The following is a 25,309-nucleotide window of genomic DNA, read 5'->3' as shown; positions in this document are numbered from 1 at the left end:
TTAGTTAAATAGCAAAACTAAAAGTAGTGAGTGAGTGAGTTTAGTTTTACGTCGCACTTAGCAATATTCCAGCTATATGGCGACGGTCTGTAGATAATCGAGTCTGGACCAGACAATCCAGTGATCAACAACATGAGCATCGATCTGCGCAATTGGGAACCGATGACATGTGTCAACCAAGTTAGGTAGTCTGACCACCCGATCCCGTTAGTCGCCTCTTACGACAAGCATAGTCACCTTTTGTGGCAAGCATGGGTTGCTGAAGGCCTATTCTACCCCGGGACCTTCACGGGTCAACTAAAAGTAAGACGCTATGAACAGGATTCGAACCTGCGCGGTAATATACCATTGGATTTCGAGTCCAACGCCTTAACCACTCGGCCATCACAGCACTCACGGCAGTCAAGTCAAACAGACTCAAGCAACTTCTTGGGAGGGTTTCACCAGCTCAAAATGACACATCAATACTATTCCAAATGCACAATAACAAATTCTATCCTCGACACACTCGTCCATACACAGCACACAATGTTTAGGAAATAAAATAACAAACATTTCATCTGACTTTCTAAATTTTGTCTACGATTTCTTTCATTTTCTTTCTCCCACTCTACAGTTGACCTGTCTACTTTTTACTCGGGCCAGTCTTTTGTCTTATTTTGTGCCATCCAACAGTCTTCACCAGTGACCTTTCAAACGGGCTGCAAAAAGAAAGACGTTAATAACACAACATGCTAAAAGATACGCTGTGAACAGGATTCGAACCTGCGCGGGAATAACCCATTGGATTTCAAGTCCAACGCCTTAACCACTCGGCCATCACAGCTCTCCCATATCCCCTCACTAGTAAAGGAACTATCTTGTAGAAAGTCAGCTTTAGTTAAATAGCAAAACTAAAAGTAAGACGCTATGAACAGGATTCGAACCTGCGCGGGAATATACCATTGGATTTCGAGTCCAACGCCTTAACCACTCGGCCATCACAGCACTCACGGCAGTCAAGTCAAACAGACTCAAGCAACTTCTTGGGAGGGTTTCACCAGCTCAAAATGACACATCAATACTATTCCAAATGCACAATAACAAATTCTATCCTCGACACACTCGTCCATACACAGCACACAATGTTTAGGAAATAAAATAACAAACATTTCATCTGACTTTCTAAATTTTGTCTACGATTTCTTTCATTTTCTTTCTCCCACTCTACAGTTGAGCTGTCTACTTTTTACTCGGGCCAGTCTTTTGTCTTATTTTGTGCCATCCAACAGTCTTCACCAGTGACCTTTCAAACGGGCTGCAAAAAGAAAGACGTTAATAACACAACATGCAAAAAGATACGCTGTGAACAGGATTCGAACCTGCGCGGGAATAACCCATTGGATTTCAAGTCCAACGCCTTAACCACTCGGCCATCACAGACCTCCCATATTCCCTCACTGGTAAGGGAACGCTCTTGTAGAAAGTCAGCTTTAGTTAAATAGCAAAACTAAAAGTAAGACGCTATGAACAGGATTCGAACCTGCGCGGCAATATACCATTGGATTTCGAGTCCAACGCCTTAACCACTCGGCCATCACAGCACTCACGGCAGTCAAGTCAAACAGACTCAAGCAACTTCTTGGGAGGGTTTCACCAGCTCAAAATGACACATCAATACTATTCCAAATGCACAATAACAAATTCTGTCCTCGACACACTCGTCCATACACAGCACACAATGTTCAGGAAATAAAATAACAAACATTTCATCTGACTTTCTAAATTTTGTCTACGATTTCTTTCATTTTCTTTCTCCCACTCTACAGTTGAGCTGTCTACTTTTTACTCGGGCCAGTCTTTTGTCATATTTTGTGTCATCCAACAGTATTCACCAGTGGCCTTTCAAACGAGATGCCAAAAGAAAGACGTTAATCACACAACATGCAAAAAGATACGCTGTGAACAGGATTCGAACCTGCGCGGGAATAACCCATTGGATTTCAAGTCCAACGCCTTAACCAATCGGCCATCACAGCTCTCCCATATCCCCTCACTAGTAAAGGAACTATCTTGTAGAAAGTCAGCTTTAGTTAAATAGCAAAACTAAAAGTAAGAAGCTATGAACAGGATTCGAACCTGCGCGGTAATATCCCTTTGGATTTCGAGTCCAACGCCTTAACCACTCGGCCATCACAGCACTCACGGCAGTCAAGTCAAACAGACTCAAGCAACTTCTTGGGAGGGTTTCACCAGCTCAAAATGACACATTAATACAATTCCAAATGCACAATAACAAATTCTATCCTCGACACACTCGTCCATACACAGCACTCAATGTTTAGGAAATAAACTAACAAACTTTTCATCTGACTTCCTAAATTTTGTCTACGATTTCTTTCATTTTCTTTCTCCCACTCTACAGTTGAGCTGTCTACTTTTTACTCGGGCCAGTCTTTTGTCATATTTTGTGTCATCCAACAGTATTCACCAGTGGCCTTTCAAACGAGATGCCAAAAGAAAGACGTTAATCACACAACATGCAAAAAGATACGCTGTGAACAGGATTCGAACCTGCGCGGGAATAACCCATTGGATTTCGAGTCCAACGCCTTAACCACTCGGCCATCACAGCTCTCCCATATCCCCTCACTAGTAAAGGAACTATCTTGTAGAAAGTCAGCTTTAGTTAAATAGCAAAACTAAAAGTAAGACGCTATGAACAGGATTCGAACCTGTGCGGTAACATACCATTGGATTTCGAGTCCAACGCCTTAACCACTCGGCCATCACAGCTCTCCCATATCACCTCACTAGTAAAGGAACTATCTTGTAGAAAGTCAGCTTTAGTTAAATAGCAAAACTAAAAGTAAGAAGCTATGAACAGGATTCGAACCTGCGCGGGAATATCCCTTTGGATTTCGAGTCCAACGCCTTAACCACTCGGCCATCACAGCACTCACGGCAGTCAAGTCAAACAGACTCAAGCAACTTCTTGGGAGGGTTTCACCAGCTCAAAATGACACATTAATACAATTCCAAATGCACAATAACAAATTCTATCCTCGACACACTCGTCCATACACAGCACTCAATGTTTAGGAAAAAAAATAACAAACATTTCATCTGACTTTCTAAATTTTGTCTACGAATTCTTTCATTTTCTTTCTCCCACTCTACAGTTGAGCTGTCTACTTTTTACTCGGGCCAGTCTTTTGTCATATTTTGTGTTATCCAACAGTATTCACCAGTGGCCTTTCAAACGAGATGCCAAAAGAAAGACGTTAATCACACAACATGCAAAGAGATACGCTGTGAACAGGATTCGAACCTGCGCGGAAATAAACCATTGGATTTCAAGTCCAACGCCTTAACCACTCGGCCATCACAGCTCTCCCATATCCCCTCACTAGTAAAGGAACTATCTTGTAGAAAGTCAGCTTTAGTTAAATAGCAAAACTAAAAGTAAGAAGCTATGAACAGGATTCGAACCTGCGCGGTAATATCCCTTTGGATTTCGAGTCCAACGCCTTAACCACTCGGCCATCACAGCACTCACGGCAGTCAAGTCAAACAGACTCAAGCAACTTCTTGGGAGGGTTTCACCAGCTCAAAATGACACATTAATACAATTCCAAATGCACAATAACAAATTCTATCCTCGACACACTCGTCCATACACAGCACTCAATGTTTAGGAAATAAACTAACAAACATTTCATCTGACTTCCTAAATTTTGTCTACGATTTCTTTCATTTTCTTTCTCCCACTCTACAGTTGAGCTGTCTACTTTTTACTCGGGCCAGTCTTTTGTCATATTTTGTGTCATCCAACAGTATTCACCAGTGGCCTTTCAAACGAGATGCCAAAAGAAAGACGTTAATCACACAACATGCAAAAAGATACGCTGTGAACAGGATTCGAACCTGCGCGGGAATAACCCATTGGATTTCGAGTCCAACGCCTTAACCACTCGGCCATCACAGCTCTCCCATATCCCCTCACTAGTAAAGGAACTATCTTGTAGAAAGTCAGCTTTAGTTAAATAGCAAAACTAAAAGTAAGACGCTATGAACAGGATTCGAACCTGTGCGGTAACATACCATTGGATTTCGAGTCCAACGCCTTAACCACTCGGCCATCACAGCTCTCCCATATCACCTCACTAGTAAAGGAACTATCTTGTAGAAAGTCAGCTTTAGTTAAATAGCAAAACTAAAAGTAAGAAGCTATGAACAGGATTCGAACCTGCGCGGGAATATCCCTTTGGATTTCGAGTCCAACGCCTTAACCACTCGGCCATCACAGCACTCACGGCAGTCAAGTCAAACAGACTCAAGCAACTTCTTGGGAGGGTTTCACCAGCTCAAAATGACACATTAATACAATTCCAAATGCACAATAACAAATTCTATCCTCGACACACTCGTCCATACACAGCACTCAATGTTTAGGAAAAAAAATAACAAACATTTCATCTGACTTTCTAAATTTTGTCTACGATTTCTTTCATTTTCTTTCTCCCACTCTACAGTTGAGCTGTCTACTTTTTACTCGGGCCAGTCTTTTGTCATATTTTTTGTCATCCAACAGTATTCACCAGTGGCCTTTCAAACGAGATGCCAAAAGAAAGACGTTAATCACACAACATGCAAAAAGATACGCTGTGAACAGGATTCGAACCTGCGCGGGAATAACCCATTGGATTTCGAGTCCAACGCCTTAACCACTCGGCCATCACAGCTCTCCCATATCCCCTCACTAGTAAAGGAAGTATCTTGTAGAAAGTCAGCTTTAGTTTAATAGCAAAACTAAAAGTAAGAAGCTATGAACAGGATTCGAACCTGCACGGGAATATACCATTGGATTTCGAGTCCAACGCCTTAACCACTCGGCCATCACAGCACTCACGGCAGTCAAGTCAAACAGACTCAAGCAACTTCTTGGGAGGGTTTCACCAGCTCAAAATGACACATCAATACTATTCCAAATGCACAATAACAAATTCTATCCTCGACACACTCGTCCATACACAGCACACAATGTTTAGGAAATAAAATAACAAACATTTCATCTGACTTTCTAAATTTTGTCTACGATTTCTTTCATTTTCTTTCTCCCACTCTACAGTTGAGCTGTCTACTTTTTACTCGGGCCAGTCTTTTGTCATATTTTGTGTCATCCAACAGTATTCACCAGTGGCCTTTCAAACGAGATGCCAAAAGAAAGACGTTAATCACACAACATGCAAAAAGATACGCTGTGAACAGGATTCGAACCTGCGCGGGAATAACCCATTGGATTTCAAGTCCAACGCCTTAACCAATCGCCCATCACAGCTCTCCCATATCCCCTCACTAGTAAAGGAACTATCTTGTAGAAAGTCAGCTTTAGTTAAATAGCAAAACTAAAAGTAAGAAGCTTTGAACAGGATTCGAACCTGCGCGGTAATATCCCTTTGGATTTCGAGTCCAACGCCTTAACCACTCGGCCATCACAGCACTCACGGCAGTCAAGTCAAACAGACTCAAGCAACTTCTTGGGAGGGTTTCACCAGCTCAAAATGACACATTAATACAATTCCAAATGCACAATAACAAATTCTATCCTCGACACACTCGTCCATACACAGCACTCAATGTTTAGGAAATAAACTAACAAACATTTCATCTGACTTCCTAAATTTTGTCTACGATTTCTTTCATTTTCTTTCTCCCACTCTACAGTTGAGCTGTCTACTTTTTACTCGGGCCAGTCTTTTGTCATATTTTGTGTCATCCAACAGTATTCACCAGTGGCCTTTCAAACGAGATGCCAAAAGAAAGACGTTAATCACACAACATGCAAAAAGATACGCTGTGAACAGGATTCGAACCTGCGCGGGAATAACCCATTGGATTTCGAGTCCAACGCCTTAACCACTCGGCCATCACAGCTCTCCCATATCCCCTCACTAGTAAAGGAACTATCTTGTAGAAAGTCAGCTTTAGTTAAATAGCAAAACTAAAAGTAAGACGCTATGAACAGGATTCGAACCTGTGCGGTAACATACCATTGGATTTCGAGTCCAACGCCTTAACCACTCGGCCATCACAGCTCTCCCATATCACCTCACTAGTAAAGGAACTATCTTGTAGAAAGTCAGCTTTAGTTAAATAGCAAAACTAAAAGTAAGAAGCTATGAACAGGATTCGAACCTGCGCGGGAATATCCCTTTGGATTTCGAGTCCAACGCCTTAACCACTCGGCCATCACAGCACTCACGGCAGTCAAGTCAAACAGACTCAAGCAACTTCTTGGGAGGGTTTCACCAGCTCAAAATGACACATTAATACAATTCCAAATGCACAATAACAAATTCTATCCTCGACACACTCGTCCATACACAGCACTCAATGTTTAGGAAAAAAAATAACAAACATTTCATCTGACTTTCTAAATTTTGTCTACGAATTCTTTCATTTTCTTTCTCCCACTCTACAGTTGAGCTGTCTACTTTTTACTCGGGCCAGTCTTTTGTCATATTTTGTGTTATCCAACAGTATTCACCAGTGGCCTTTCAAACGAGATGCCAAAAGAAAGACGTTAATCACACAACATGCAAAGAGATACGCTGTGAACAGGATTCGAACCTGCGCGGAAATAAACCATTGGATTTCAAGTCCAACGCCTTAACCACTCGGCCATCACAGCTCTCCCATATCCCCTCACTAGTAAAGGAACTATCTTGTAGAAAGTCAGCTTTAGTTAAATAGCAAAACTAAAAGTAAGAAGCTATGAACAGGATTCGAACCTGCGCGGTAATATCCCTTTGGATTTCGAGTCCAACGCCTTAACCACTCGGCCATCACAGCACTCACGGCAGTCAAGTCAAACAGACTCAAGCAACTTCTTGGGAGGGTTTCACCAGCTCAAAATGACACATTAATACAATTCCAAATGCACAATAACAAATTCTATCCTCGACACACTCGTCCATACACAGCACTCAATGTTTAGGAAATAAACTAACAAACATTTCATCTGACTTCCTAAATTTTGTCTACGATTTCTTTCATTTTCTTTCTCCCACTCTACAGTTGAGCTGTCTACTTTTTACTCGGGCCAGTCTTTTGTCATATTTTGTGTCATCCAACAGTATTCACCAGTGGCCTTTCAAACGAGATGCCAAAAGAAAGACGTTAATCACACAACATGCAAAAAGATACGCTGTGAACAGGATTCGAACCTGCGCGGGAATAACCCATTGGATTTCGAGTCCAACGCCTTAACCACTCGGCCATCACAGCTCTCCCATATCCCCTCACTAGTAAAGGAACTATCTTGTAGAAAGTCAGCTTTAGTTAAATAGCAAAACTAAAAGTAAGACGCTATGAACAGGATTCGAACCTGTGCGGTAACATACCATTGGATTTCGAGTCCAACGCCTTAACCACTCGGCCATCACAGCTCTCCCATATCACCTCACTAGTAAAGGAACTATCTTGTAGAAAGTCAGCTTTAGTTAAATAGCAAAACTAAAAGTAAGAAGCTATGAACAGGATTCGAACCTGCGCGGGAATATCCCTTTGGATTTCGAGTCCAACGCCTTAACCACTCGGCCATCACAGCACTCACGGCAGTCAAGTCAAACAGACTCAAGCAACTTCTTGGGAGGGTTTCACCAGCTCAAAATGACACATTAATACAATTCCAAATGCACAATAACAAATTCTATCCTCGACACACTCGTCCATACACAGCACTCAATGTTTAGGAAAAAAAATAACAAACATTTCATCTGACTTTCTAAATTTTGTCTACGATTTCTTTCATTTTCTTTCTCCCACTCTACAGTTGAGCTGTCTACTTTTTACTCGGGCCAGTCTTTTGTCATATTTTTTGTCATCCAACAGTATTCACCAGTGGCCTTTCAAACGAGATGCCAAAAGAAAGACGTTAATCACACAACATGCAAAAAGATACGCTGTGAACAGGATTCGAACCTGCGCGGGAATAACCCATTGGATTTCGAGTCCAACGCCTTAACCACTCGGCCATCACAGCTCTCCCATATCCCCTCACTAGTAAAGGAAGTATCTTGTAGAAAGTCAGCTTTAGTTTAATAGCAAAACTAAAAGTAAGAAGCTATGAACAGGATTCGAACCTGCACGGGAATATACCATTGGATTTCGAGTCCAACGCCTTAACCACTCGGCCATCACAGCACTCACGGCAGTCAAGTCAAACAGACTCAAGCAACTTCTTGGGAGGGTTTCACCAGCTCAAAATGACACATCAATACTATTCCAAATGCACAATAACAAATTCTATCCTCGACACACTCGTCCATACACAGCACACAATGTTTAGGAAATAAAATAACAAACATTTCATCTGACTTTCTAAATTTTGTCTACGATTTCTTTCATTTTCTTTCTCCCACTCTACAGTTGAGCTGTCTACTTTTTACTCGGGCCAGTCTTTTGTCATATTTTGTGTCATCCAACAGTATTCACCAGTGGCCTTTCAAACGAGATGCCAAAAGAAAGACGTTAACCACACAACATGCAAAAAGATACGCTGTGAACAGGATTCGAACCTGCGCGGGAATAACCCATTGGATTTCAAGTCCAACGCCTTAACCAATCGCAGATCACAGCTCTCCCATATCCCCTCACTAGTAAAGGAACTATCTTGTAGAAAGTCAGCTTTAGTTAAATAGCAAAACTAAAAGTAAGAAGCTTTGAACAGGATTCAAACCTGCGCGGTAATATCCCTTTGGATTTCGAGTCCAACGCCTTAACCACTCGGCCATCACAGCACTCACGGCAGTCAAGTCAAACAGACTCAAGCAACTTCTTGGGAGGGTTTCACCAGCTCAAAATGACACATTAATACAATTCCAAATGCACAATAACAAATTCTATCCTCGACACACTCGTCCATACACAGCACTCAATGTTTAGGAAATAAACTAACAAACATTTCATCTGACTTCCTAAATTTTGTCTACGATTTCTTTCATTTTCTTTCTCCCACTCTACAGTTGAGCTGTCTACTTTTTACTCGGGCCAGTCTTTTGTCATATTTTGTGTCATCCAACAGTATTCACCAGTGGCCTTTCAAACGAGATGCCAAAAGAAAGACGTTAATCACACAACATGCAAAAAGATACGCTGTGAACAGGATTCGAACCTGCGCGGGAATAACCCATTGGATTTCGAGTCCAACGCCTTAACCACTCGGCCATCACAGCTCTCCCATATCCCCTCACTAGTAAAGGAACTATCTTGTAGAAAGTCAGCTTTAGTTAAATAGCAAAACTAAAAGTAAGACGCTATGAACAGGATTCGAACCTGTGCGGTAACATACCATTGGATTTCGAGTCCAACGCCTTAACCACTCGGCCATCACAGCTCTCCCATATCACCTCACTAGTAAAGGAACTATCTTGTAGAAAGTCAGCTTTAGTTAAATAGCAAAACTAAAAGTAAGAAGCTATGAACAGGATTCGAACCTGCGCGGGAATATCCCTTTGGATTTCGAGTCCAACGCCTTAACCACTCGGCCATCACAGCACTCACGGCAGTCAAGTCAAACAGACTCAAGCAACTTCTTGGGAGGGTTTCACCAGCTCAAAATGACACATTAATACAATTCCAAATGCACAATAACAAATTCTATCCTCGACACACTCGTCCATACACAGCACTCAATGTTTAGGAAAAAAAATAACAAACATTTCATCTGACTTTCTAAATTTTGTCTACGAATTCTTTCATTTTCTTTCTCCCACTCTACAGTTGAGCTGTCTACTTTTTACTCGGGCCAGTCTTTTGTCATATTTTGTGTTATCCAACAGTATTCACCAGTGGCCTTTCAAACGAGATGCCAAAAGAAAGACGTTAATCACACAACATGCAAAGAGATACGCTGTGAACAGGATTCGAACCTGCGCGGAAATAAACCATTGGATTTCAAGTCCAACGCCTTAACCACTCGGCCATCACAGCTCTCCCATATCCCCTCACTAGTAAAGGAACTATCTTGTAGAAAGTCAGCTTTAGTTAAATAGCAAAACTAAAAGTAAGAAGCTATGAACAGGATTCGAACCTGCACGGTAATATCCCTTTGGATTTCGAGTCCAACGCCTTAACCACTCGGCCATCACAGCACTCACGGCAGTCAAGTCAAACAGACTCAAGCAACTTCTTGGGAGGGTTTCACCAGCTCAAAATGACACATTAATACAATTCCAAATGCACAATAACAAATTCTATCCTCGACACACTCGTCCATACACAGCACTCAATGTTTAGGAAATAAACTAACAAACATTTCATCTGACTTCCTAAATTTTGTCTACGATTTCTTTCATTTTCTTTCTCCCACTCTACAGTTGAGCTGTCTACTTTTTACTCGGGCCAGTCTTTTGTCATATTTTGTGTCATCCAACAGTATTCACCAGTGGCCTTTCAAACGAGATGCCAAAAGAAAGACGTTAATCACACAACATGCAAAAAGATACGCTGTGAACAGGATTCGAACCTGCGCGGGAATAACCCATTGGATTTCGAGTCCAACGCCTTAACCACTCGGCCATCACAGCTCTCCCATATCCCCTCACTAGTAAAGGAACTATCTTGTAGAAAGTCAGCTTTAGTTAAATAGCAAAACTAAAAGTAAGACGCTATGAACAGGATTCGAACCTGTGCGGTAACATACCATTGGATTTCGAGTCCAACGCCTTAACCACTCGGCCATCACAGCTCTCCCATATCACCTCACTAGTAAAGGAACTATCTTGTAGAAAGTCAGCTTTAGTTAAATAGCAAAACTAAAAGTAAGAAGCTATGAACAGGATTCGAACCTGCGCGGGAATATCCCTTTGGATTTCGAGTCCAACGCCTTAACCACTCGGCCATCACAGCACTCACGGCAGTCAAGTCAAACAGACTCAAGCAACTTCTTGGGAGGGTTTCACCAGCTCAAAATGACACATTAATACAATTCCAAATGCACAATAACAAATTCTATCCTCGACACACTCGTCCATACACAGCACTCAATGTTTAGGAAAAAAAATAACAAACATTTCATCTGACTTTCTAAATTTTGTCTACGATTTCTTTCATTTTCTTTCTCCCACTCTACAGTTGAGCTGTCTACTTTTTACTCGGGCCAGTCTTTTGTCATATTTTTTGTCATCCAACAGTATTCACCAGTGGCCTTTCAAACGAGATGCCAAAAGAAAGACGTTAATCACACAACATGCAAAAAGATACGCTGTGAACAGGATTCGAAACTGCGCGGGAATAACCCATTGGATTTCGAGTCCAACGCCTTAACCACTCGGCCATCACAGCTCTCCCATATCCCCTCACTAGTAAAGGAAGTATCTTGTAGAAAGTCAGCTTTAGTTTAATAGCAAAACTAAAAGTAAGAAGCTATGAACAGGATTCGAACCTGCACGGGAATATACCATTGGATTTCGAGTCCAACGCCTTAACCACTCGGCCATCACAGCACTCACGGCAGTCAAGTCAAACAGACTCAAGCAACTTCTTGGGAGGGTTTCACCAGCTCAAAATGACACATCAATACTATTCCAAATGCACAATAACAAATTCTATCCTCGACACACTCGTCCATACACAGCACACAATGTTTAGGAAATAAAATAACAAACATTTCATCTGACTTTCTAAATTTTGTCTACGATTTCTTTCATTTTCTTTCTCCCACTCTACAGTTGAGCTGTCTACTTTTTACTCGGGCCAGTCTTTTGTCTTATTTTGTGCCATCCAACAGTCTTCACCAGTGACCTTTCAAACGGGCTGCAAAAAGAAAGACGTTAATAACACAACATGCAAAAAGATACGCTGTGAACAGGATTCGAACCTGCGCGGGAATAACCCATTGGATTTCAAGTCCAACGCCTTAACCACTCGGCCATCACAGACCTCCCATATTCCCTCACTGGTAAGGGAACGCTCTTGTAGAAAGTCAGCTTTAGTTAAATAGCAAAACTAAAAGTAAGACGCTATGAACAGGATTCGAACCTGCGCGGCAATATACCATTGGATTTCGAGTCCAACGCCTTAACCACTCGGCCATCACAGCACTCACGGCAGTCAAGTCAAACAGACTCAAGCAACTTCTTGGGAGGGTTTCACCAGCTCAAAATGACACATCAATACTATTCCAAATGCACAATAACAAATTCTGTCCTCGACACACTCGTCCATACACAGCACACAATGTTTAGGAAATAAAATAACAAACATTTCATCTGACTTTCTAAATTTTGTCTACGATTTCTTTCATTTTCTTTCTCCCACTCTACAGTTGAGCTGTCTACTTTTTACTCGGGCCAGTCTTTTGTCATATTTTTTGTCATCCAACAGTATTCACCAGTGGCCTTTCAAACGAGATGCCAAAAGAAAGACGTTAATCACACAACATGCAAAGAGATACGCTGTGAACAGGATTCGAACCTGCGCGGAAATAAACCATTGGATTTCAAGTCCAACGCCTCAACCACTCGGCCATCACAGCTCTCCCATATCCCCTCACTAGTAAAGGAACTATCTTGTAGAAAGTCAGCTTTAGTTAAATAGCAAAACTAAAAGTAAGAAGCTATGAACAGGATTCGAACCTGCGCGGTAATATCCCTTTGGATTTCGAGTCCAACGCCTTAACCACTCGGCCATCACAGCACTCACGGCAGTCAAGTCAAACAGACTCAAGCAACTTCTTGGGAGGGTTTCACCAGCTCAAAATGACACATTAATACAATTCCAAATGCACAATAACAAATTGTATCCTCGACACACTCGTCCATACACAGCACTCAATGTTTAGGAAATAAACTAACAAACATTTCATCTGACTTCCTAAATTTTGTCTACGATTTCTTTCATTTTCTTTCTCCCACTCTACAGTTGAGCTGTCTACTTTCTACTCGGGCCAGTCTTTTGTCATATTTTGTGTCATCCAACAGTATTCACCAGTGGCCTTTCAAACGAGATGCCAAAAGAAAGACGTTAATCACACAACATGCAAAAAGATACGCTGTGAACAGGATTCGAAACTGCGCGGGAATAACCCATTGGATTTCGAGTCCAACGCCTTAACCACTCGGTCATCACAGCTCTCCCATATCCCCTCACTAGTAAAGGAACTATCTTGTAGAAAGTCAGCTTTAGTTAAATAGCAAAACTAAAAGTAAGACGCTATGAACAGGATTCGAACCTGTGCGGTAATATACCATTGGATTTCGAGTCCAACGCCTTAACCACTCGGCCATCACAGCTCTCCCATATCACCTCACTAGTAAAGGAACTATCTTGTAGAAAGTCAGCTTTAGTTAAATAGCAAAACTAAAAGTAAGAAGCTATGAACAGGATTCGAACCTGCGCGGTAATATCCCTTTGGATTTCGAGTCCAACGCCTTAACCACTCGGCCATCACAGCACTCACGGCAGTCAAGTCAAACAGACTCAAGCAACTTCTTGGGAGGGTTTCACCAGCTCAAAATGACACATTAATACAATTCCAAATGCACAATAACAAATTCTATCCTCGACACACTCGTCCATACACAGCACTCAATGTTTAGGAAAAAAAATAACAAACATTTCATCTGACTTTCTAAATTTTGTCTACGATTTCTTTCATTTTCTTTCTCCCACTCTACAGTTGAGCTGTCTACTTTTTACTCGGGCCAGTCTTTTGTCATATTTTTTGTCATCCAACAGTATTCACCAGTGGCCTTTCAAACGAGATGCCAAAAGAAAGACGTTAATCACACAACATGCAAAAAGATACGCTGTGAACAGGATTCGAACCTGCGCGGGAATAACCCATTGGATTTCAAGTCCAACGCCTCAACCACTCGGCCATCACAGCTCTCCCATATCCCCTCACTAGTAAAGGAAATATCTTGTAGAAAGTCAGCTTTAGTTAAATAGCAAAACTAAAAGTAAGACGCTATGAGAAACTCAAGCAACTTCTTGGGAGGGTTTCACCAGCTCAAAATGACACATCAACACTAATCCAAATGCACAATAACAAATTCTATCCTCGACACACTCGTCCATACACAGCACACAATGTTTAGGAAATAAACTAACAAACATTTCATCTGACTTTCTAAATTTTGTCTACGATTTCTTTCATTTTCTTTCTCCCACTCTACAGTTTAGCTGTCTACTTTCTACTCGGGCCAGTCTTTTGTCATATTTTGTGTCATCCAACAGTATTCACCAGTGGCCTTTCAAACGAGATGCCAAAAGAAAGACGTTAATCACACAACATGCAAAGAGATACGCTGTGAACAGGATTCGAACCTGCGCGGAAATAAACCATTGGATTTCAAGTCCAACGCCTTAACCACTCGGCCATCACAGCTCTCCCATATCCCCTCACTAGTAAAGGAACTATCTTGTAGAAAGTCAGCTTTAGTTAAATAGCAAAACTAAAAGTAAGACGCTATGAACAGGATTCGAACCTGTGCGGTAATATCCCATTGGATTTCGAGTCCAACGCCTTAACCACTCGGCCATCACAGCACTCACGGCAGTCAAGTCAAACAGACTCAAGCAACTTCTTGGGAGGGTTTCACCAGCTCAAAATGACACATCAACACTATTCCAAATGCACAATAACAAATTCTATCCTCGACACACTCGTCCATACACAGCACACAATGTTTAGGAAATAAACTAACAAACATTTCATCTGACTTTCGAAATTTTGTCTACGAATTCTTTCATTTTCTTTCTCCCACTCTACAGATGAGCTGTCTACTTTTTACTCGGGCCAGTCTTTTGTCATATTTTTTGTCATCCAACAGTATTCACCAGTGGCCTTTCAAACGAGATGCCAAAAGAAAGACGTTAATCACACAACATGCAAAGAGATACGCTGTGAACAGGATTCGAACCTGCGCGGAAATAAACCATTGGATTTCAAGTCCAACGCCTTAACCACTCGGCCATCACAGCTCTCCCATATCCCCTCACTAGTAAAGGAAGTATCTTGTAGAAAGTCAGCTTTAGTTAAATAGCAAAACTAAAAGGAAGAAGCTATGAACAAGATTCGAACCTGCGCGGGAATATACCATTGGATTTCGAGTCCAACGCCTTAACCACTCGGCCATCACAGCACTCACGGCAGTCAAGTCAAACAGACTCAAGCAACTTCTTGGGAGGGTTTCACCAGCTCAAAATGACACATTAATACAATTCCAAATGCACAATAACAAATTCTATCCTCGACACACTCGTCCATACACAGCACACAATGTTTAGGAAATAAAATAACAAACATTTCATCTGACTTTCTAAATTTTGTCTACGATTTCTTTCATTTTCTTTCTCCCACTCTACAGTTGAGCTGTCTACTTTTTACTCGGGCCAGTCTTTTGTCATATTTTGTGTCATCCAACAGTATTCACCAGTGGCCTTTCAAACGAGATGCCAAAAGAAAGACGTTAATCACACAACATGCAAAAAGATACGCTGTGAACAGGATTCGAACCTGCGCGGGAATAACCCATTGGATTTCAAGTCCAACGCCTCAACCACTCGGCCATCACAGCTCTCCCATATCCCCTCACTAGTAAAGGAAATATCTTGTAGAAAGTCAACTTTAGTTAAATAGCAAAACTAAAAGTAAGACGCTATGAGAAACTCAAGCAACTTCTTGGGAGGGTTTCACCAGCTCAAAATGACACATCAACACTAATCCAAATGCACAATAACAAATTCTATCCTCGACACACTCGTCCATACACAGCACACAATGTTTAGGAAATAAACTAACAAACATTTCATCTGACTTTCTAAATTTTGTCTACGATTTCTTTCATTTTCTTTCTCCCACTCTACAGTTTAGCTGTCTACTTTCTACTCGGGCCAGTCTTTTGTCATATTTTGTGTCATCCAACAGTATTCACCAGTGGCCTTTCAAACGAGATGCCAAAAGAAAGACGTTAATCACACAACATGCAAAGAGATACGCTGTGAACAGGATTCGAACCTGCGCGGAAATAAACCATTGGATTTCAAGTCCAACGCCTTAACCACTCGGCCATCACAGCTCTCCCATATCCCCTCACTAGTAAAGGAACTATCTTGTAGAAAGTCAGCTTTAGTTAAATAGCAAAACTAAAAGTAAGAAGCTATGAACAGGATTCGAACCTGTGCGGTAATATACCATTGGATTTCGAGTCCAACGCCTTAACCACTCGGCCATCACAGCTCTCCCATATCCCCTCACTAGTAAAGGAACTATCTTGTAGAAAGTCAGCTTTAGTTAAATAGCAAAACTAAAAGTAAGAAGCTATGAACAGGATTCGAACCTGCGCGGTAATATCCCTTTGGATTTCGAGTCCAACGCCTTAACCACTCGGCCATCACAGCACTCACGGCAGTCAAGTCAAACAGACTCAAGCAACTTCTTGGGAGGGTTTCACCAGCTCAAAATGACACATCAACACTATTCCAAATGCACAATAACAAATTCTATCCTCGACACACTCGTCCATACACAGCACACAATGTTTAGGAAATAAACTAACAAACATTTCATCTGACTTTCTAAATTTTGTCTACGATTTCTTTCATTTTCTTTCTCCCACTCTACAGTTGAGCTGTCTACTTTTTACTCGGGCCAGTCTTTTGTCATATTTTGTGTCATCCAACAGTATTCACCAGTGGCCTTTCAAACGAGATGCCAAAAGAAAGACGTTAATCACACAACATGCAAAAAGATACGTTGTGAACAGGATTCGAACCTGCGCGGGAATAACCCATTGGATTTCAAGTCCAACGCCTTAACCACTCGGCCATCACAGCTCTCCCATATCCCCTCACTAGTAAAGGAACTATCTTGTAGAAAGTCAGCTTTAGTTAAATAGCAAAACTAAAAGTAAGAAGCTATGAACAGGATTCGAACCTGCGCGGGAATATCCCATTGGATTTCGAGTCCAACGCCTTAACCACTCGGCCATCACAGCACTCACGGCAGTCAAGTCAAACAGACTCAAGCAACTTCTTGGGAGGGGTTCACCAGCTCAAAATGACACATTAATACAATTCCAAATGCACAATAACAAATTCTATCCTCGACACACTCGTCCATACACAGCACACAATGTTTAGGAAAAAAAATAAGAAACATTTCATCTGACTTTCTAAATTTTGTCTACGATTTCTTTCATTTTCTTTCTCCCACTCTACAGTTGAGCTGTCTACTTTTTACTCGGGCCAGTCTTTTGTCATATTTTTTGTCATCCAACAGTATTCACCAGTGGCCTTTCAAACGAGATGCCAAAAGAAAGACGTTAATCACACAACATGCAAAAAGATACGCTGTGAACAGGATTCGAACCTGCGCGGGAATAACCCATTGGATTTCGAGTCCAACGCCTTAACCACTCGGCCATCACAGCTCTCCCATATCCCCTCACTAGTAAAGGAAGTATCTTGTAGAAAGTCAGCTTTAGTATAATAGCAAAACTAAAAGTAAGAAGCTATGAACAGGATTCGAACCTGCGCGGGAATATCCCATTGGATTTCGAGTCCAACGCCTTAACCACTCGGCCATCACAGCACTCACGGCAGTCAAGTCAAACAGACTCAAGCAACTTCTTGGGAGGGTTTCACCAGCTCAAAATGACACATCAACACTATTCCAAATGCACAATAACAAATTCTATCCTCGACACACTCGTCCATACACAGCACACAATGTTTAGGAAATAAACTAACAAACATTTCATCTGACTTTCTAAATTTTGTCTACGATTTCTTTCATTTTCTTTCTCCCACTCTACAGTTGAGCTGTCTACTTTTTACTCGGGCCAGTCTTTTGTCATATTTTGTGTCATCCAACAGTATTCACCAGTGGCCTTTCAAACGAGATGCCAAAAGAAAGACGTTAATCACACAACATGCAAAAAGATACGCTGTGAACAGGATTCGAACCTGCGCGGGAATAACCCATTGGATTTCAAGTCCAACGCCTTAACCACTCGGCCATCACAGCTCTCCCACATCCCCTCACTAGTAAAGGATGTATCTTGTAGAAAGTCAGCTTTAGTTAAATAGCAAAACTAAAAGTAAGACGCTATGAGAAACTCAAGCAACTTCTTGGGAGGGTTTCACCAGCTCAAAATGACACATCAACACTATTCCAAATGCACGATAACAAATTCTATCCTCGACACACTCGTCCATACACAGCACACAATGTTTATGAAATAAACTAACAAACATTTCATCTGACTTTCTAAATTTTGTCTACGAATTCTTTCATTTTCTTTCTCCCACTCTACAGTTTAGCTGTCTACTTTTTACTCGGGCCAGTCTTTTGTCATATTTTGTGTCATCCAACAGTATTCACCAGTGGCCTTTCAAACGAGATGCCAAAAGAAAGACGTTAATCACACAACATGCAAAAAGATACGCTGTGAACAGGATTCGAACCTGCGCGGGAATAAACCATTGGATTTCGAGTCCAACGCCTTTACCACTCGGCCATCACAGCTCTCCCATATCCCCTCACTAATAAAGGAACTATCTTGTAGAAAGTCAGCTTTAGTTTAATAGCAAAACTAAAAGTAAGAAGCTATGAACAGGATTCGAACCTGCGCGGGAATATCCCATTGGATTTCGAGTCCAACGCCTTAACCACTCGGCCATCACAGCACTCACGGCAGTCAAGTCAAACAGACTCAAGCAACTTCTTGGGAGGGTTTCACCAGCTCAAAATGACACATCAACACTATTCCAAATGCACGATAACAAATTCTATCCTCGACACACTCGTCCATACACAGCACACAATGTTTAGGAAATAAACTAACAAACATTTCATCTGACTTTCTAAATTTTGTCTACGAATTCTTTCATTTTCTTTCTCCCACTCTACAGTTTAGCTGTCTACTTTTTACTCGGGCCAGTCTTTTGTCATATTTTGTGTCATCCAACAGTATTCACCAGTGGCCTTTCAAACGAGATGCCAAAAGAAAGACGTTAATCACACAACATGCAAAAAGATACGCTGTGAACAGGATTCGAACCTGCGCGGGAATAAACCATTGGATTTCGAGTCCAACGCCTTTACCACTCGGCCATCACAGCTCTCCCATATCCCCTCACTAGTAAAGGAACTATCTTGAAGAAAGTCAGCTTTAGTTTAATAGCAAAACTAAAAGTAAGAAGCTATGAACAGGATTCGAACCTGCGCGGGAATATCCCATTGGATTTCGAGTCCAACGCCTTAACCACTCGGCCATCACAGCACTCACGGCAGTCAAGTCAAACAGACTCAAGCAACTTCTTGGGAGGGGTTCACCAGCTCAAAATGACACATTAATACAATTCCAAATGCACAATAACAAATTCTATCCTCGACACACTCGTCCATACACAGCACACAATGTTTAGGAAAAAAAATAAGAAACATTTCATCTGACTTTCTAAATTTTGTCTACGATTTCTTTCATTTTCTTTCTCCCACTCTACAGTTGAGCTGTCTACTTTTTACTCGGGCCAGTCTTTTGTCATATTTTTTGTCATCCAACAGTATTCACCAGTGGCCTTTCAAACGAGATGCCAAAAGAAAGACGTTAATCACACAACATGCAAAAAGATACGCTGTGAACAGGATTCGAACCTGCGCGGGAATAACCCATTGGATTTCGAGTCCAACGCCTTAACCACTCGGCCATCACAGCTCTCCCATATCCCCTCACTAGTAAAGGAAGTATCTTGTAGAAAGTCAGCTTTAGTATAATAGCAAAACTAAAAGTAAGAAGCTATGAACAGGATTCGAACCTGCGCGGGAATATCCCATTGGATTTCGAGTCCAACGCCTTAACCACTCGGCCATCACAGCACTCACGGCAGTCAAGTCAAACAGACTCAAGCAACTTCTTGGGAGGGTTTCACCAGCTCAAAATGACACATCAACACTATTCCAAATGCACAATAACAAATTCTATCCTCGACACACTCGTCCATACACAGCACACAATGTTTAGGAAATAAACTAACAAACATTTCATCTGACTTTCTAAATTTTGTCTACGATTTCTTTCATTTTCTTTCTCCCACTCTACAGTTGAGCTGTCTACTTTTTACTCGGGCCAGTCTTTTGTCATATTTTGTGTCATCCAACAGTATTCACCAGTGGCCTTTCAAACGAGATGCCAAAAGAAAGACGTTAATCACACAACATGCAAAAAGATACGCTGTGAACAGGATTCGAACCTGCGCGGGAATAACCCATTGGATTTCAAGTCCAACGCCTTAACCACTCGGCCATCACAGCTCTCCCACATCCCCTCACTAGTAAAGGATGTATCTTGTAGAAAGTCAGCTTTAGTTAAATAGCAAAACTAAAAGTAAGACGCTATGAGAAACTCAAGCAACTTCTTGGGAGGGTTTCACCAGCTCAAAATGACACATCAACACTATTCCAAATGCACGATAACAAATTCTATCCTCGACACACTCGTCCATACACAGCACACAATGTTTATGAAATAAACTAACAAACATTTCATCTGACTTTCTAAATTTTGTCTACGAATTCTTTCATTTTCTTTCTCCCACTCTACAGTTTAGCTGTCTACTTTTTACTCGGGCCAGTCTTTTGTCATATTTTGTGTCATCCAACAGTATTCACCAGTGGCCTTTCAAACGAGATGCCAAAAGAAAGACGTTAATCACACAACATGCAAAAAGATACGCTGTGAACAGGATTCGAACCTGCGCGGGAATAAACCATTGGATTTCGAGTCCAACGCCTTTACCACTCGGCCATCACAGCTCTCCCATATCCCCTCACTAATAAAGGAACTATCTTGTAGAAAGTCAGCTTTAGTTTAATAGCAAAACTAAAAGTAAGAAGCTATGAACAGGATTCGAACCTGCGCGGGAATATCCCATTGGATTTCGAGTCCAACGCCTTAACCACTCGGCCATCACAGCACTCACGGCAGTCAAGTCAAACAGACTCAAGCAACTTCTTGGGAGGGTTTCACCAGCTCAAAATGACACATCAACACTATTCCAAATGCACGATAACAAATTCTATCCTCGACACACTCGTCCATACACAGCACACAATGTTTAGGAAATAAACTAACAAACATTTCATCTGACTTTCTAAATTTTGTCTACGAATTCTTTCATTTTCTTTCTCCCACTCTACAGTTTAGCTGTCTACTTTTTACTCGGGCCAGTCTTTTGTCATATTTTGTGTCATCCAACAGTATTCACCAGTGGCCTTTCAAACGAGATGCCAAAAGAAAGACGTTAATCACACAACATGCAAAAAGATACGCTGTGAACAGGATTCGAACCTGCGCGGGAATAAACCATTGGATTTCGAGTCCAACGCCTTTACCACTCGGCCATCACAGCTCTCCCATATCCCCTCACTAGTAAAGGAACTATCTTGAAGAAAGTCAGCTTTAGTTTAATAGCAAAACTAAAAGTAAGAAGCTATGAACAGGATTCGAACCTGCGCGGGAATATCCCATTGGATTTCGAGTCCAACGCCTTAACCACTCGGCCATCACAGCACTCACGGCAGTCAAGTCAAACAGACTCAAGCAACTTCTTGGGAGGGTTTCACCAGCTCAAAATGACACATCAACACTATTCCAAATGCACAATAACAAATTCTATCCTCGACACACTCGTCCATACACAGCACACAATGTTTAGGAAATAAAATAACAAACATTTCATCTGACTTTCTAAATTTTGTCTACGATTTCTTTCATTTTCTTTCTCCCACTCTACAGTTTAGCTGTCTACTTTCTACTCGGGCCAGTCTTTTGTCATATTTTTTGTCATTCAACAGTATTCACCAGTGGCCTTTCAAACGAGATGCCAAAAGAAAGACGTTAATCACACAACATGCAAAGAGATACGCTGTGAACAGGATTCGAACCTGCGCGGGAATAAACCATTGGATTTCAAGTTCAACGCCTCAACCATTCGGCCATCACAGCTCTCCCATATCCCCTCACTAGTAAAGGAAATATCTTGTAGAAAGTCAGCTTTAGTTAAATAGCAAAACTAAAAGTAAGACGCTGTGAACAGGATTCGAACCTGCGCGGGAATATCCCATTGGATTTCGAGTCCAACGCCTTAACCACTCGGCCATCACAGCACTCACGGCAGTCAAGTCAAACAGACTCAAGCAACTTCTTGGGAGGGTTTCACCAGCTCAAAATGACACATTAATACAATTCCAAATGCACAATAACAAATTCTATCCTCGACACACTCGTCCATACACAGCACACAATGTTTAGGAAAAAAAATAAGAAACATTTCATCTGACTTTCTAAATTTTGTCTACGATTTCTTTCATTTTCTTTCTCCCACTCTACAGTTGAGCTGTCTACTTTTTACTCGGGCCAGTCTTTTGTCATATTTTTTGTCATCCAACAGTATTCACCAGTGGCCTTTCAAACGAGATGCCAAAAGAAAGACGTTAATCACACAACATGCAAAAAGATACGCTGTGAACAGGATTCGAACCTGCGCGGGAATAACCCATTGGATTTCGAGTCCAACGCCTTAACCACTCGGCCATCACAGCTCTCCCATATCCCCTCACTAGTAAAGGAAGTATCTTGTAGAAAGTCAGCTTTAGTATAATAGCAAAACTAAAAGTAAGAAGCTATGAACAGGATTCGAACCTGCGCGGGAATATCCCATTGGATTTCGAGTCCAACGCCTTAACCACTCGGCCATCACAGCACTCACGGCAGTCAAGTCAAACAGACTCAAGCAACTTCTTGGGAGGGTTTCACCAGCTCAAAATGACACATCAACACTATTCCAAATGCACAATAACAAATTCTATCCTCGACACACTCGTCCATACACAGCACACAATGTTTAGGAAATAAACTAACAAACATTTCATCTGACTTTCTAAATTTTGTCTACGATTTCTTTCATTTTCTTTCTCCCACTCCACAGTTGAGCTGTCTACTTTTTACTCGGGCCAGTCTTTTGTCATATTTTGTGTCATCCAACAGTATTCACCAGTGGCCTTTCAAACGAGATGCCAAAAGAAAGACGTTAATCACACAACATGCAAAAAGATACGCTGTGAACAGGATTCGAACCTGCGCGGGAATAACCCATTGGATTTCAAGTCCAACGCCTTAACCACTCGGCCATCACAGCTCTCCCATATCCCCTCACTAGTAAAGGAAGTATCTTGTAGAAAGTCAGCTTTAGTTAAATAGCAAAACTAAAAGTAAGACGCTATGAGAAACTCAAGCAACTTCTTGGGAGGGTTTCACCAGCTCAAAATGACACATCAACACTATTCCAAATGCACGATAACAAATTCTATCCTCGACACACTCGTCCATACACAGCACACAATGTTTATGAAATAAACTAACAAACATTTCATCTGACTTTCTAAATTTTGTCTACGAATTCTTTCATTTTCTTTCTCCCACTCTACAGTTTAGCTGTCTACTTTTTACTCGGGCCAGTCTTTTGTCATATTTTGTGTCATCCAACAGTATTCACCAGTGGCCTTTCAAACGAGATGCCAAAAGAAAGACGTTAATCACACAACATGCAAAAAGATACGCTGTGAACAGGATTCGAACCTGCGCGGGAATAAACCATTGGATTTCGAGTCCAACGCCTTTACCACTCGGCCATCACAGCTCTCCCATATCCCCTCACTAATAAAGGAACTATCTTGTAGAAAGTCAGCTTTAGTTTAATAGCAAAACTAAAAGTAAGAAGCTATGAACAGGATTCGAACCTGCGCGGGAATATCCCATTGGATTTCGAGTCCAACGCCTTAACCACTCGGCCATCACAGCACTCACGGCAGTCAAGTCAAACAGACTCAAGCAACTTCTTGGGAGGGTTTCACCAGCTCAAAATCACACATCAACACTATTCCAAATGCACAATAACAAATTCTATCCTCGACACACTCGTCCATACACAGCACACAATGTTTAGGAAATAAACTAACAAACATTTCATCTGACTTTCTAAATTTTGTCTACGATTTCTTTCATTTTCTTTCTCCCACTCTACAGTTTAGCTGTCTACTTTTTACTCGGGCCAGTCTTTTGTCATATTTTGTGTCATCCAACAGTATTCACCAGTGGCCTTTCAAACGAGATGCCAAAAGAAAGACGTTAATCACACAACATGCAAAGAGATACGCTGTGAACAGGATTCGAACCTGCGCGGAAATAAACCATTGGATTTCAAGTCCAACGCCTTAACCACTCGGCCATCACAGCTCTCCCATATCCCCTCACTAGTAAAGGAACTATCTTGTAGAAAGTCAGCTTTAGTTAAATAGCAAAACTAAAAGTAAGAAGCCAATAACAGGATTCGAACCTGCGCGGGAATATCCCATTGGATTTCGAGTCCAACGCCTTAACCACTCGGCCATCACAGCACTCACGGCAGTCAAGTCAAACAGACTCAAGCAACTTCTTGGGAGGGTTTCACCAGCTCAAAATGACACATTAATACAATTCCAAATGCACAATAACAAATTCTATCCTCGACACACTCGTCCATACACAGCACACAATGTTTAGGAAATAAACTAACAAACATTTCATCTGACTTTCTAAATTTTGTCTACGATTTCTTTCATTTTCTTTCTCCCACTCTACAGTTGAGCTGTCTACTTTTTACTCGGGCCAGTCTTTTGTCATATTTTGTGTCATCCAACAGTATTCACCAGTGGCCTTTCAAACGAGATGCCAAAAGAAAGACGTTAATCACACAACATGCAAAAAGATACGCTGTGAACAGGATTCGAACCTGCGCGGGAATAACCCATTGGATTTCAAGTCCAACGCCTTAACCACTCGGCCATCACAGCTCTCCCATATCCCCTCACTAGTAAAGGAACTATCTTGTAGAAAGTCAGCTTTAGTTAAATAGCAAAACTAAAAGTAAGACGCTGTGAACAGGATTCGAACCTGCGCGGGAATATACCATTGGATTTCGAGTCCAACGCCTTAACCACTCGGCCCTCACAGCTCTCCCATATCCCCTCACTAGTAAAGGAAATATCTTGTAGAAAGTCAGCTTTAGTTAAATAGCAAAACTAAAAGTAAGACGCTATGAGAAACTCAAGCAACTTCTTGGGAGGGTTTCACCAGCTCAAAATGACACATTAATACAATTCCAAATGCACAATAACAAATTCTATCCTCGACACACTCGTCCATACACAGCACACAATGTTTAGGAAAAAAAATAACAAACATTTCATCTGACTTTCTAAATTTTGTCTACGATTTCT

General features: G+C 41.4%; 23 non-coding genes across 23 annotated transcripts; all 23 read right to left on the bottom strand.

The window, feature by feature from the left end:
- Positions 1-744: 744 nt before the first annotated feature.
- On the bottom strand, positions 745-826 carry Trnas-uga (transfer RNA serine (anticodon UGA)). Its single transcript has one exon. It is a non-coding gene; the product is annotated as a tRNA-Ser (tRNA).
- Positions 827-2,532: 1,706 nt separating this feature from the next.
- On the bottom strand, positions 2,533-2,614 carry Trnas-cga (transfer RNA serine (anticodon CGA)). The gene has a single exon. It is a non-coding gene; the product is annotated as a tRNA-Ser (tRNA).
- A 240-nt stretch (positions 2,615-2,854) lies between these two features.
- On the bottom strand, positions 2,855-2,936 carry Trnas-cga (transfer RNA serine (anticodon CGA)). The gene has a single exon. It is a non-coding gene; the product is annotated as a tRNA-Ser (tRNA).
- Positions 2,937-3,885: 949 nt separating this feature from the next.
- On the bottom strand, positions 3,886-3,967 carry Trnas-cga (transfer RNA serine (anticodon CGA)). The gene has a single exon. It is a non-coding gene; the product is annotated as a tRNA-Ser (tRNA).
- A 240-nt stretch (positions 3,968-4,207) lies between these two features.
- On the bottom strand, positions 4,208-4,289 carry Trnas-cga (transfer RNA serine (anticodon CGA)). Its single transcript has one exon. It is a non-coding gene; the product is annotated as a tRNA-Ser (tRNA).
- A 353-nt stretch (positions 4,290-4,642) lies between these two features.
- Positions 4,643-4,724, bottom strand: Trnas-cga (transfer RNA serine (anticodon CGA)). Its single transcript has one exon. It is a non-coding gene; the product is annotated as a tRNA-Ser (tRNA).
- Positions 4,725-5,834: 1,110 nt separating this feature from the next.
- Positions 5,835-5,916, bottom strand: Trnas-cga (transfer RNA serine (anticodon CGA)). Its single transcript has one exon. It is a non-coding gene; the product is annotated as a tRNA-Ser (tRNA).
- Positions 5,917-6,156: 240 nt separating this feature from the next.
- On the bottom strand, positions 6,157-6,238 carry Trnas-cga (transfer RNA serine (anticodon CGA)). The gene has a single exon. It is a non-coding gene; the product is annotated as a tRNA-Ser (tRNA).
- Positions 6,239-7,187: 949 nt separating this feature from the next.
- Trnas-cga (transfer RNA serine (anticodon CGA)) lies at positions 7,188-7,269 on the bottom strand. Its single transcript has one exon. It is a non-coding gene; the product is annotated as a tRNA-Ser (tRNA).
- A 240-nt stretch (positions 7,270-7,509) lies between these two features.
- Positions 7,510-7,591, bottom strand: Trnas-cga (transfer RNA serine (anticodon CGA)). The gene has a single exon. It is a non-coding gene; the product is annotated as a tRNA-Ser (tRNA).
- Positions 7,592-7,944: 353 nt separating this feature from the next.
- Positions 7,945-8,026, bottom strand: Trnas-cga (transfer RNA serine (anticodon CGA)). The gene has a single exon. It is a non-coding gene; the product is annotated as a tRNA-Ser (tRNA).
- A 1,110-nt stretch (positions 8,027-9,136) lies between these two features.
- On the bottom strand, positions 9,137-9,218 carry Trnas-cga (transfer RNA serine (anticodon CGA)). Its single transcript has one exon. It is a non-coding gene; the product is annotated as a tRNA-Ser (tRNA).
- Positions 9,219-9,458: 240 nt separating this feature from the next.
- Trnas-cga (transfer RNA serine (anticodon CGA)) lies at positions 9,459-9,540 on the bottom strand. The gene has a single exon. It is a non-coding gene; the product is annotated as a tRNA-Ser (tRNA).
- Positions 9,541-10,489: 949 nt separating this feature from the next.
- On the bottom strand, positions 10,490-10,571 carry Trnas-cga (transfer RNA serine (anticodon CGA)). Its single transcript has one exon. It is a non-coding gene; the product is annotated as a tRNA-Ser (tRNA).
- Positions 10,572-10,811: 240 nt separating this feature from the next.
- Trnas-cga (transfer RNA serine (anticodon CGA)) lies at positions 10,812-10,893 on the bottom strand. The gene has a single exon. It is a non-coding gene; the product is annotated as a tRNA-Ser (tRNA).
- A 6,445-nt stretch (positions 10,894-17,338) lies between these two features.
- Trnas-cga (transfer RNA serine (anticodon CGA)) lies at positions 17,339-17,420 on the bottom strand. Its single transcript has one exon. It is a non-coding gene; the product is annotated as a tRNA-Ser (tRNA).
- Positions 17,421-17,934: 514 nt separating this feature from the next.
- Trnas-uga (transfer RNA serine (anticodon UGA)) lies at positions 17,935-18,016 on the bottom strand. The gene has a single exon. It is a non-coding gene; the product is annotated as a tRNA-Ser (tRNA).
- Positions 18,017-19,627: 1,611 nt separating this feature from the next.
- On the bottom strand, positions 19,628-19,709 carry Trnas-cga (transfer RNA serine (anticodon CGA)). Its single transcript has one exon. It is a non-coding gene; the product is annotated as a tRNA-Ser (tRNA).
- Positions 19,710-20,223: 514 nt separating this feature from the next.
- Positions 20,224-20,305, bottom strand: Trnas-uga (transfer RNA serine (anticodon UGA)). The gene has a single exon. It is a non-coding gene; the product is annotated as a tRNA-Ser (tRNA).
- Positions 20,306-22,077: 1,772 nt separating this feature from the next.
- Positions 22,078-22,159, bottom strand: Trnas-cga (transfer RNA serine (anticodon CGA)). Its single transcript has one exon. It is a non-coding gene; the product is annotated as a tRNA-Ser (tRNA).
- A 353-nt stretch (positions 22,160-22,512) lies between these two features.
- Trnas-cga (transfer RNA serine (anticodon CGA)) lies at positions 22,513-22,594 on the bottom strand. Its single transcript has one exon. It is a non-coding gene; the product is annotated as a tRNA-Ser (tRNA).
- Positions 22,595-23,108: 514 nt separating this feature from the next.
- Trnas-uga (transfer RNA serine (anticodon UGA)) lies at positions 23,109-23,190 on the bottom strand. The gene has a single exon. It is a non-coding gene; the product is annotated as a tRNA-Ser (tRNA).
- A 1,611-nt stretch (positions 23,191-24,801) lies between these two features.
- Trnas-uga (transfer RNA serine (anticodon UGA)) lies at positions 24,802-24,883 on the bottom strand. The gene has a single exon. It is a non-coding gene; the product is annotated as a tRNA-Ser (tRNA).
- Between the last annotated feature and the right edge of the window lie 426 nt (positions 24,884-25,309).

Source organism: Haliotis asinina, chromosome 5 (assembly GCF_037392515.1).
Source record: "Haliotis asinina isolate JCU_RB_2024 chromosome 5, JCU_Hal_asi_v2, whole genome shotgun sequence".
Lineage (NCBI taxonomy): Eukaryota > Metazoa > Mollusca > Gastropoda > Lepetellida > Haliotidae > Haliotis > Haliotis asinina.
This window is presented reverse-complemented; position numbering and strand designations above follow the sequence as displayed.